The following is a 4009-nucleotide window of genomic DNA, read 5'->3' on the forward strand; positions in this document are numbered from 1 at the left end:
CCGATTCTCGTTGCAAACTCATCCAAAACCTTGATGTGAACTTCGTATCGCGGTCGGACACAATGGTCGTTGGCACCCCATGCAAACGCACAATCTCATTCACGTACAACTTTGCTAACTTGTCCGCGCCATAAGTAATTCGAATTGGTAAAAAGTGCACGCTTTTCGTTAGTCGATCGATGATCACCCAAATTGCAGTGTTGCCCTTCTGTGACTTCGGCAAACCCGTCACGAAATCCATAGCTAGATGCTCCCACTTCTATTCGGGAATTTCAAGTGGTTGCAATTTCCCATATGGTCGTTGGTGTAAGGCCTTCACTTGTTGGCATGCTAGACATCGCTCTACATACGACGCCACGTCTCCTTTCATTCCATTCCACCAAAAGCGTTGCTTCAAATCTCGATACATCTTCGTGCTTCTGGGGTGAGCAACGTAAGGCGTGTCGTGCGCTTCACTCAAAATCTCATCTTTTAGCGTCTCATCGCTCGGCACACACAATCGTCCATCGTACGTCAAAGCATTATCCGCCTCCTCACGGTAATGATCAAGCTTCTCGGCTCTCACCTTCACACGTAACTCTTCCAACTTCTCATCATGTCGCTGGGCTTCTATGAGCCTGGTTCTCAAATCTGGCTCAATCACTAGTGTCGCCAATCTTGCTTCTACTGTCTCGGGCGCTTTCACTATTTCCAATCTCATCTTGTCGAACTCGTGAATCAATACTTCATCTTGCATTAGGACATAAGCCAATTGCGGTTGGTTCTTCCTACTCAAAGCATCGGCTACTACGTTCGCCTTGTCCGGGTGATAGTGAATACCACAGTCATAGTCTTTCACAATCTCTAACCAACGTCGTTGTCGCATGTTTAGCTCCTTCTGTTTGAAGAAATACTTGAGACTCTTGTGATCCGTATAGATTTCGCATCTCACTCCATAGAGATGGTGTCTCCAAATTTTCAGTGCATGCACCACTGCTGCTAACTCCAAATCATGAGTCGGAAAGTTCAACTCATTCGGTCTCAACTGTCGGGAAGCATATGCTATTACTTTCCCATCTTGCATTAACACGCATCCTAGTCCTACTTTTGATGCATCAGTATAGACGGCAAAGTCTTTATCGGTTACCGGCATGGCTAGAACCGGTGCTGTCGTCAACTTCTCCTTCAACAGTTGGAAACTCGCCTCGCACTCCTGCGTCCAAACCACCTTGATCCCCTTCTTTAGCAGTTGTGTCATCGGTCTCGCAATCTTAGAGAATCCATCAATGAAACGTCGATAGTATCCCGCCAATCTCAAGAAACTGCAGATTTCACTCGGCGTTTTTGGCGATTTCCAATTCTGCACGGCCTCGACCTTTACTGGGTCTACTTGAATTTCATTTGCCGTCACAATATGACCTAGAAATTATGAAATAAATTACATCGCGAATTTGAATAATTTCCTTTCCATGAGGAATATTTAATGGACTCAATTCCATGTTGGATCCGATAAATTAAATAAATAGTAATATAAAAGTCCAGTCCGTGATAAATAAATTGTGTACTGCACAATTTAAAATAAAATACAATGGGCTGTGATTTAAACTAAACTAATTAAAATAAAATATCTTTAATTCAAATATTAATTAAAGATTCTACGCAGATTTTCCTCCTCCGTGAAAGAATTTTTCTTCCTCCGTAAGCTGCAAATAAAATACCAAAACAAATCCAATTTCAGCAAAATCACATTAAATAAAAAAAAGGGGAATTCGAAATTCATCCCCTAATTCCACGTTGAAACCGTTCCCCTCTATCCCACAAATCTCTCCCATATCCCCAACCCCCTCTCCACTACATTAAATCCTATATCAGTTATTCTTTTTCTTCACCTATCGTATCTGCAAGCAAGAAAGCAAGGACCATTCTTCAACTTCTATTCAAGGTAATCAATTTCATCAATTCGTTTTGTAGACTTCTCAATGTTGTTCGAAATCAACATCTGTAATCTCTGTTGACAGAAACCACATTCGGAGGAACCTCTTTGTTCACCCAACACTATTATCATCCCAATTCAACTTCAGGCAGAAGGTAAAAATTCCTTTTAAATTTGAACTCTATACACATCAATACACGCTTACTTTCTGCATTCACCCATGTTTGCCATCTTAAACTCTCACAATTTATACGAACAAATTCTCATCAACAATTGAACCCCATCATAGTGTAATTGAAATCTAAGAACGAAAAGATACGACCTTTAGTAAAAAAATTTAAGAACTTGACTCGCGGGGTGAAAACGGGGCTGGTTAAATCGGGGCTGCCGGAGCGGCGTGTGCGTCGACGGGTGGTGCAGCTCGAACCTGTGACGGGTCGAGCGACGTTGGTGGTGTACGCGGGGCAGCGGCAACACGATGTCGATCCCGGTACAGCAGCAGCGACGATGCAGAGGCTGGCTTCTATACAGCAGCGTCTTCCCGGCGGTGAGAGCAGCGACAGCAGCATCGACGCGACGGTGGAGGTAACTGCACCGCAGCAGCGTCGCGCGACGGAGGCAGCACTTCCTCTTTCGGAAATTGATGACTACTCGCGGGGAGAACACAGCGACGACAGCAGAGATAGAACGGCGACCACCCTCGCGCTGCAGTGGCGGAGGCTGGCGAAGGCTGACCCGGCGACTACTCAGACAGCACCGCGACAGCAGCGTCATATCTCCTCGGCGAGCAGTGGCCGGCGGTGTGGAGTGAATCGGGAAGGCGACGGGAATTTGGGAAATCTGGATTTGGGAAAATTCTTTAATTTTGGGGCTGAATTAGAATGAAGTAGAAGAGAGGCGAAATGAGATGGTGAGAAATAATTTTGGGCTTTGACTTAAAATTGGGCCATTAGTTACTAGCTGCTGTTTTTAAAAAAAAAAGGAATTTGGGCCTCTTTGAGTAATTCGAATACTTCATTTAGTTTGGTTTTGGGCCTCTTTAATTTAAATGGTAGGATTTGGTTAGTTGGGCACCAATTAATTTTGTTTGTGGCTTTTCAATTGAATTGGAGATAAAAGGTGGAGAAATAATTAAGTTGAGCTTTTAAATAAATCTTTGGGTTATTAATTAAATTAATTTTGGGATTTAATAATTAATTCTCGGAATAAGTCGACGTACGAATAATTTACCCCAAGTCTCGAAATAAATAGTTTTGCGAGGGAAAATATTCCGTTGATTAATTTATGCGCTTATGTAATTTTCGGATTGTAATTCGATTTCAAGAGGGAAATTACGAGGAGCCATCGGAGCGATTATTGACGTAAGCGGCCGACCGGCGTCGCACGCGACGCCTTGGGCGGCCGCCGAATAAACGAAAAATCGAGAAAACGAGATAAAAAATTTAAACTAGGGTGCATGCATTTTATTTATTTAATTGGAAGGTATGTTGATATATGTGCTATGTAAATTCTAAAGGTGAGACTTCGCAAGGGAATCGTGATCGCAAGGGAAAGAAAGTGATTTCGGATTAAGCACCCGAGGTGGGCTTTCTTTTAAATAAGGACAAAAGTCCTAAATGTTTTATCGATGAGAATGAAATGTGTTTATCATGCCGTGATTTGATTTTTAACATGCCTATCTGATGTGGCTTTTGCGAATATTGTTTAAATCGAATTCGGGTCCTCGTAGGGCCGCAAACCCTACTTGGATTAGTGTACACCTATGGTAGACTGTGTGCTAGCGTACGGGCTGGCCGGTCTAGTGGCTTGGTTTGTGGCCACATTCCAAGTCATGTATGAGCAGATATGACTAACGTCTATGGGAAAATGACTAATCAGTCGATGTTTAAAAAGGAAATGATTTTGAGTGCCTCGGGCATTTCTAAATCTAAACCCCGATGGGTACTTGTGAATGGCATGATAAATTACTGTTTATTGAAAATGTTTTCTGCATGAGCCACTGAGTATTTTTTTTATAATACTCAGCCCTGCATGTGTTTTCCCTATGTGCAGGTTGAGCGGCGACGAGGATGTGGTGGTGTTGAGCAAGTGAATTTA

The 4009-nt window shown here is 43.0% G+C and overlaps 2 long non-coding RNA genes across 2 annotated transcripts; one reads left to right on the forward strand and one right to left on the reverse strand.

Annotated features, from left to right (window-relative positions):
• Positions 1–1429: 1429 nt before the first annotated feature.
• LOC121773519 lies at positions 1430–2993 on the reverse strand. The gene is made up of 2 exons (XR_006044763.1): positions 2235–2993; positions 1430–1682 (listed from the first exon to the last, which is right to left on the reverse strand). It is a non-coding gene; the product is annotated as an uncharacterized LOC121773519 (long non-coding RNA).
• On the forward strand, positions 1689–4009 carry LOC121773518. The gene is made up of 3 exons (XR_006044762.1): positions 1689–2067; positions 3429–3493; positions 3965–4009. It is a non-coding gene; the product is annotated as an uncharacterized LOC121773518 (long non-coding RNA).

This window comes from Salvia splendens, chromosome 17, assembly GCF_004379255.2.
Source record: "Salvia splendens isolate huo1 chromosome 17, SspV2, whole genome shotgun sequence".
NCBI lineage: Eukaryota > Viridiplantae > Streptophyta > Magnoliopsida > Lamiales > Lamiaceae > Salvia > Salvia splendens.